We start from the raw sequence: 7,790 nt of genomic DNA, 5'->3' as shown, positions 1-7,790 counted from the left end.
AGTCTCTTTCAATAGATTTTAACTCCTATGCTCATCTTAACTATCATTTTTTCTGTATTTACTTTTATATGTCTAAACTATCCTTCTGGCTTGAATTAGCTCTTAATATGCTGTTTTCTTTATAGTGCTGACCACCAGCCTGGGTCCATCTTAGGCCTTGTCCCTTGCTAGTTGCCTGTTCCTAAGCTAAATAGCTAAACTATCTCTTATAATAGGACTTGAACCCACAGGCCTGAATGTTTGGCACAGGACTACGGTGCCAGATGTACAAAAATTCGACAACCTCTAGGACAAATGGATTGTAACCACCCAGCTCTTGAAGCCCATAACAAGAAGAAACATCTTTTGTAACCATACCCTTGGCCAGTGGGAATTACCAGACTTCAGCCTACCCCAGCAATCAGTAAAAGCCCACTGCTCTTTTCTTATGAGAGTAGCAGCGTGGCCATTTTCTTGACCAATCCCTGATTCCTTCAGCCAGTGCCACAGTTCAGATGAGTCCCTCACCCCAAAAATCCTTTGCTTATGCAGTAATGTGTGTGCTTGCAATATCTGGCCCAGGCTTGTTTTCTGCCATCTCAGGGCCCAAAGATCCTGCCTTCCAGTATTGAAAAGTTAAAACATTCAGGAAACCCCTCTTGCCTTGTCACTGGGTCAGAACAACCAGTTGTTCTGACCTGATAGGGAAGTTGTGATCCGACGTCCCCAAAAATAAGAGAACTATAGACCCTGCCAGACAGGACATGAGTTTTCAAAAACATCAAGCCACTTGCAGCAGATAGCTCACCCACCAGTAAGCAAACGACACGACCCCTATTAACCAATGCCATCTGCTTCTGTAACTGACGCCTGCTTTGTGGCTTTCGGCTTTATATACTCTGCACTTCCCTACTCAGCCCTCTCCCTTTCCCCTCTTCCACCAGAGTGCGGTTGGAGGGTCCCTGCATGCACGGATAATAAAAACCCCTTGATTTTTCATGAGAGCTGGATCCTTGGGGCCTTCTTTGCGACGGTGATCTTACATTTGGAGGCCCCAGTGAGATCTGTCCCCCCCCTCGCCAAGGGAGTCCCCATCGGCCACGAAGTGTCTCTCAGGGTAAGTATAGCCGTTCCTTTTAATTTCGTTTTTGTGATTGATCATTTGTCTTAACTGCCCTGGATCGCTTCTGACCCGTACCTTGTGATCCTAATATAAGGACAGTTTCTTTGGGGGATGCCCCAAAAAGATTTTCTTGGGAGTCCATTTGTCCCTCGGACTCCCAGTTTGTTAGGAGGGGTCTCTTCCCCCCCCATTGGTGGTGGATTCACCAATCTCATGTGAGTGTGGCCAGCCAGAACGTGTGATGTGTTTTGTCTTATTGGTGTTCTCTGTTGTCTCAGTCTTTGTCTTCTCTTTTGTCATGGGACAAAGTGTCTCGACCCCTCTTTCCCTTACTCTAGACCATTGGTCGAATGTAAGGGAACTGTAATAACCTAAGGCCCCCTAACTATTGCACCATGAAGCCTGTTCTGTATAAGCCCGCCTGCTGCTTTCCCCTCCTCTTCCCCCTTCAAATATAACTAGGTTAAGTTTTAACTTCCTAAAAGGCCATAAAACAAAGTCCTGAGGTAATAGCTCCTGACCACCCCCCTCCTCTACCTGGTAGTCAGTCACAAATTGTGTCAATTGCATTAGATTGTAATAGCTTCGTTTGTATCATAACAATACCTGTGTGTTCCTTTCCCTCTGAGTAAAGGATTGATATGTTAATCAATGCTCTCCTGTGTAAAGAATTGTAAAATCTTACCTAATTGATATGTTAACCCCTGTTGTCCTCTACAAATAACAGTTGTAAAAGGTGCTAAAGTAAGGTTACTAAGGTTGTTAATTGCCGTTTCTGCTTTGTAGTGCGTCACACCCCCACCCCCTTCCTTACATTTTGTGACCAGCAGCTGTTTGAGGATTTACAAGATAAAAGCCCTGACCTTTAGCTGTCAGGTGCCCAGTCTTTGGGTTAACCCTAGAAAGACTGTGTCACCAGGCCTGAAAATAAAGCCTTTGCTCCCCAAATTTTAATTTCTTGCTTCCTTGAATTTCATACTGGGGTCCAGGTTATCACATTTAGGGGCTCGGTCCGGGATGAGAGCAAGACCCCAGACTCATTTCTGAACATCTGAAAGTAAGTACTCTGGAGGGTTTGTTTGGGCCATGGCCAATTTGTAATTTGTAATTTGGAGGGGATGCCCCCAATTTGGCAATGGGAACCCCCCCAAGGACAGAGTCATTTGTTGTTTTTTTTTTTTTTTTTGGACAAATTCCATCCGTCTGAAACTCTGCCCTGGGTGGGGAACTGCTCTGTTGGTTAATTTGTTAATTCCTCCAGATCCCAAAATTTGACTAATTTTTGAGCAAAGGCCATTTTGCTGCAGCTTGTCTTGTCTTATATGTCTGTTTGTGTGTCCATTTGTTCTAATTGTTCTCCTTTTGGTTACCCCAAATCTAACAGAGCATTCTCTCCTAGGAACCCCTTCTACGAGCCCAAAACGGACTAAAGGATTTAGATACTTATGTTCAGAGTTTTTGTACTTTAGAATTGTTTGCCTGTTTAAATTTGTTGCTAACTTACGGGTTTGTTGCCCATTTCTGTTGCAGGATCCATATGGCTTATTAGATTCAAGGTTCATAATAAGAATTATTTCCTTTAGCTCACCAAACTATGCACGAAGCACCCTTTGTTTGTGTCTTTAATGTTGTGGCGCCTTGTTTAATATGTAAGTCTTCAATTGATTGCTTGCAACCTCGGCATGCCTTTTAAAAGGAGTATTTTTCTTTCTGGTTAAAATGTAAACATATGTGCACATATACATGTATATTTATGGTTTGTAAGAATCATATCAACTTTACCAAGTAAAAACCAGGTCGTACTATATTTGAGTCAGTTAAAAGGTTACAGTTTTGTTTTTAAAAATACAGCATTTTTATGTGGTAAAAAGACATAAAATAATTAAGTATGTTTTAGACTACTAAAAGGTGACTTCAAGGGTTTTGTTAAGAGTTTTGATGATGTCTGAGAAGCGAGAGGAAAGGTAATTGACTGGTAATAGTAAAAAGAAGGACAAAAAAAAAAGTGTTTTGTCTTCAAGTAAAAATGTCTGGCTGTCCCAGAATGTGAAAAAAGATAAAAGCTTAACTTGGTTGGTATATTGTAAATTGTAAAAGGCTCAAGAGGATGTAAATTTTATTTGTCTTGGTTTATAGTACTGCAAATAACAGGTTTGACAAGAAGTAAATGTGTTCAGAATTTGACAGTATTAGATCAGTTTTGGTAGAAGTATTCATAAGATTGTACTTTACTGCAAAATGTTTCCATTAAAATGAGATTGTAGGTGATACTAGAGATAAGATACAAGTTCTTGCATGTGCTATAAACATCTGGGAAATTATACAGCACAATTTTGTTACCTATAAAAAAAGCCTTTTTTTGTTAAGAATATAATTTCAGTAAAATGATGGCCTGCCACGTGACATCCTGGAAAGGAAAAAAAAAAAAGAGCGGTGTGCATCCAAATGAAGCCGGCTCTCTGATCCTGAATGCCAAAACCATGTTCTCCTTTTGTCCCACCCTGATTGGACATCCAGAGGTAAGGAGGTTTCCCAGTATCGCCAGTTGTTCTCTTTGCAACTTAGTCGGCCCCACATGTTAGACAAAAATTGCAAAGGTTTTGAGAGGTTTGAGGGAATGCCCCTCAGCCAGTTAATAGAGATAGCACAAAAGGTCTTTGAGAACTAGAAAATTTACAAAAAGCTACCAACAAAAAGATAACCAAGGTGTTAAAATTGCTCTATGAGAGAAAATTTTTAAAAAAAACAGACAAGAGTTTCTGGGGGCGTTTGAATGCTGTAGGCTAAATTTTCCTAAAAAGCTCGCCTCTATATGACTCCTATAAGGGAGAAACTCAAAACACTGAACTAGACTGATAAATGTGAACAGGCCTTCCAGCAGCTCAAGCAGGCCTTAACAGAGGCCCCAGCTCTGGGACTCCCTGATGTTACCAAGGCATTCACCTTGTTCATAGACAAACTCAGGGGCATTGCCAAAGGAGTCCTAACTCAAGACATTGGCCCTTCGAAGAAGCCTATAGCCTACCTCTCCAAAAGACTTGATCCAGTGACAGGAGTATGGCCCCCTTGCCTAAGAATACTAGCTTCTGTGACAATGTTACTTAAGGAGGCAAAGAAACTCACTTTGGGCAAGTGATTTCTGTGGTAACCTCTCACAGTTTAGAGACTCTTATCAAAACCCCTCCTGGGGAAAAAAAAAAGGCTTTCAAATGCCAGAATTCTACACTGTCAAGCCCTGCTTCTAGACCCAGAGTCAATAATATTCAAGACTTCTTCAGCTTTAAACCCAGCCACCCTTATGCCTGATGATGACCTCGAGGAACAAAGGACCCCCCTCCATGAGTGTGCTGACATCCTTAAACTGCAACAGAACCTACGGGCTGATCTTACCAACCAGCTTTTGGGACAACTGTTTCATCGATGAAAGCAGCTTCATCCAGAATGGCAAACAAGTGGCCAGGGCAACAGTGACCACCAAAAAAAAAAAAAAAAAAGAGGTACTCTGGGTTAAGCCTGGCACCTCTGCCAAAAAGGCTGAGCTTGTTGCTTTGACTGAGAGGCTAAAACTAGCCGTGGGAAGGAGGGTAAACATTTTTAACTGACAGTAAATATGCTTTTGCTACTGTACATGTACATGGAGCCATCTATCAGAGCAAGGTCTCTTAACCTCAGCTGGGACTAAGAGTAAAAATGCTCCACAGATTCTAGACTCGCTGGCAGATGTCTGGCTGCCTCAATGAGTTGCTATTACTCATTACAAGACTCACCAGACAGGAGATGACACTGTCACCTTAGGAAACAGTTTGGCAGATCAAGCCACTCGAAAAATAGCAACCACATCAGGGGGCCCAACCAAGGAAGTAACTGCTCTGATGCTAGTCCCTCTGACCTTGTCAGAACCAGTCTACACACACACACACACACACAAAGGACCTACAGTTAGCATCTCAACTTGGAGTAAAGTCCCCCATCCCCAGGAGCTGGTTCCAGTTACCTGATAAACAAGTACTGTTACTGGAGGCACTAGGGCAGGAGCTGTTACACCAGACTCGCCAGACTACTCGTTTAGAGAAAACTAAACTTGTGTAATTGTTCAGAACTCGGTTTTTTATTCCAAAACTCTACAAACTGACCACCTCTTTGAGCTCCAGATGCCCACAGTGATTGTTAGTCAACTCAGCCAAGAGCTCTATGCTGGAGACCACCCGACATTAACAAATTGTTCCAGGAGAACATTAAAAAGTAGACTTCATGGCATGGTAAAGCCTGATTTACAGGGGTACCACTATCTCTTGGTATTAATGAACACTTCTACTGGCTGGGTAGAGGCTTTCCCTACTAAGTCTGAGTCAGCCTTAGTGGTAGTTAAAAGGCTATTGCATGAGATCATACCTTGATTTGGCCTCCCACTATCAATGGGGTCCGATAATGGCCTGGCTTTCATAGCCCGAGTCACCCAAAAGTTAGCCCAGGCATTAAAAATTAATTAAAACTCCACTGTGCCTACCAGCCACAAAGCTCAGGGCAAGTAAACTGTATAAACCAACGTCTCAAGGACATTTTACTAAGCTGTCTTCAAAAACTGGCGATAATTGGGTGAGCCTTCTTCCCTTTGAACTAAGAGCTAGATGTACCCCATATGTTTCTGGAATTTCCCCCATTAAAGCCATGTTGGGAGGCCTCTGCCATTGGTTCCAAGATTGCCAAAAAATAAATTAGCTAAAATAACTAATCAAGATCTCATTAAGTCCCGACAGACTCTCCAACCCGTGTTGACTTCAATCCACCAGCTGTTTAGACTAGACAAAAACACCCGGATCTGCCTTCAGAGACACCTCTCAAGGTGCTGATCAAGCCAGGGACTCTGGTCTTGGTGCAATGTCACCACCGTGACTCCCTCGAACCCCGCTGGGAAGGACCTTTCACCGTGGTGCTCAGGACCCCTACTGCCATCAAGGTAGCAGAAAAAACTGCATGGATTCACTACACTCACCTAAAGCCACTGGAAACAGCGGACAACGAGGGACTTACTCAGTAGACTACATAACAGACTGGTAACCCCTTAAAGTTAAAATTGACTAAGACATAGTTAGATTATGCTGGTCATGAACTGTTTTAGCTTGCTTGCTTTGATTTTAATAACATTGATGCTGACCTTGCACGGCGGCTTTGGTCCCCCTGTAAGCAAAGAACAATTGTTAAGGACTTTATGTGGGAGCTCCTGTGATTGTGGAGGGGGCTATATTACTAAAGGTAAAGACACCAACTGGGGGGAATTATACATACAATAGAAAACAAAGATAGAGATCCTCCCCACACAAATGATAAATTGTATACATACGGTCTTCGGACAGATTGTGGGGACAAGTTAACATTTCTTGTCGCTATACCCTCAGTTACAGGGGGTTTGACTAAAAGGTAGATGTAAATGATAAAGCCCCATGTGATACCTAACAAAGGCAGCCAGCCAGGGCCATGCCCTCAAAATTGTTCTTAGTATTCAAAAATGCATTCCTCCTGCTATGACTCTGTACAAGAATGTATAGGCATAGATAGCAAAACTTACTTCACTGCTGAGCTTATGAGGACAAGGGCTGAAAGAGTTAAAGGTGACTGGTCAACACATCCGACAGTGATAGGAAGTTCAAAGTATGCCCAAGCCTCATGTCTCAACATGGTTGGTAAATCAGTGTGCTGGAGCAGGGTGGCCCTATACATGTGTCTGATAGGGGCTGGGCCACAAGATAAGATCAAAAAACTCTGGTGGTTGAGGAACGAGTCAAGCTGCTAATAAAAATAAGCTGCCTAAATCATGGGGAGTTGATCTGGATGCTCAAACTTATGATATTCTGGAGGCCACTCATAAAGCCTTAAATGCTTCCAACCCAACTTTGGCTAAAGAATTGCTGGTTATACATGGCACAGGGCTCCCCCATCCCTCTTGCCATCCCCAACAGTGTTTCTTTGGCTACACTGGAGAAACAAGATTACTTAAATTATAGTGCTGGTCCCCCCTTTAGAGTACAACCAGTAGACTTCAAGGACTCTCTCTGTCTCCAAGGAGGTTTTCATAATGATACCTCCAACATTGACGTGGAGTTCATTACATTTATTGATTATAGTTCCATAGTTAACCGGACTAACCTCCTTTATCCTGCCAAAGGACAAGTATTTATTTGTGGAAGAAATATGGCCTATACTTTCCTCCCAACTAACTGGACAGGGATATATGTAACAGCTGTCCTGTTGCCTGATATAGAGATCCTACCCGGGGATGAGCCTGTCCCCATTCCTAGTTTAGATTACATCACAGGCCACTCAAAGAGGGCAATTCAATTTATTCCTTATTGGTAGGCTTAAAGATATTAGGAGCCTTAGGTATAGGGGCAACAGGAGTAGGGGTTTCTGTCCAACCTTCCAACCAGATTGTTAGTGATGTACAGACATTATCTAGTACCATTCAGGTCATTCAAGAACAAATAGACTTGTTGGCTAAAATAGCTCTCCAAAACAGAAGGGGACTAGACCTACTCCTCCTAAAGGAGGGCGGCCTATGTGCCGCTCTAAAAAAAAAAGAGTGCTGTTTTTATGTTGACCATTCAGGCATAGTAAAAGACGCCATGTCCAAACTCAGAAAAAATATCAAAACTAGAGAAAAAGAAGACTCTTCGGGGACATCCTTCCCTTC

The 7,790-nt window shown here is 42.7% G+C and overlaps 1 protein-coding gene across 3 annotated transcripts in view; it reads left to right on the top strand.

Annotated features, from left to right (window-relative positions):
• The first annotated feature begins 905 nt into the window (after positions 1-905).
• The window catches only part of Dnase1l3 (deoxyribonuclease 1 like 3), a 33,790-nt gene continuing 26,905 nt past the window's right edge, over positions 906-7,790 (top strand). The window contains exons 1-2 of one of the 3 annotated variants that reach the window (XM_063257367.1): positions 906-1,096; positions 3,470-3,621. The gene's annotated coding sequence lies outside the window, so the exon portion shown is untranslated. Of the gene's footprint in view, positions 1,097-3,469; positions 3,622-5,850; positions 6,157-7,790 lie in introns of all 3 variants that reach the window. The other 2 variants (XM_063257366.1, XM_003480080.3) reach the window with 2 other exon arrangements.

This window comes from Cavia porcellus, unplaced genomic scaffold (assembly GCF_034190915.1).
Source record: "Cavia porcellus strain 051 isolate PalLab524CR breed Dunkin Hartley unplaced genomic scaffold, mCavPor4.1 scaffold_10, whole genome shotgun sequence".
Lineage (NCBI taxonomy): Eukaryota > Metazoa > Chordata > Mammalia > Rodentia > Caviidae > Cavia > Cavia porcellus.
This window is presented reverse-complemented; position numbering and strand designations above follow the sequence as displayed.